Here is a 244-nt window from a genome sequence, read left to right as displayed (position 1 = left end):
AGCCCCATGTGGAAGCCTGGAGCTGGCCAGCCCAGCCTGATGGCGTGTGGATGGTAGCAGCAGCTCGGCACCCGCCCCGGCCTCCAGCATGCCACATTGTCCCTTGAGCTGCAGCTCTCTGCCACGGGCACTGCCGCCTCCTTTCATAGATTCATAGATGCTAGGGCCGGAAGGGACCTCAATAGATCATTGAGTCCGACCCCCTGCATAGGCAGGAAAGAGCGCGGGGCACAGATGACCCCAG

Source organism: Alligator sinensis, unplaced genomic scaffold (genome assembly GCF_000455745.1).
Source record: "Alligator sinensis unplaced genomic scaffold, ASM45574v1 scaffold982_1, whole genome shotgun sequence".
Classification (NCBI taxonomy): Eukaryota; Metazoa; Chordata; order Crocodylia; family Alligatoridae; genus Alligator; species Alligator sinensis.
The sequence above is the reverse complement of the archived record's forward strand: the minus strand, read 5'-3'. Positions refer to the sequence as shown.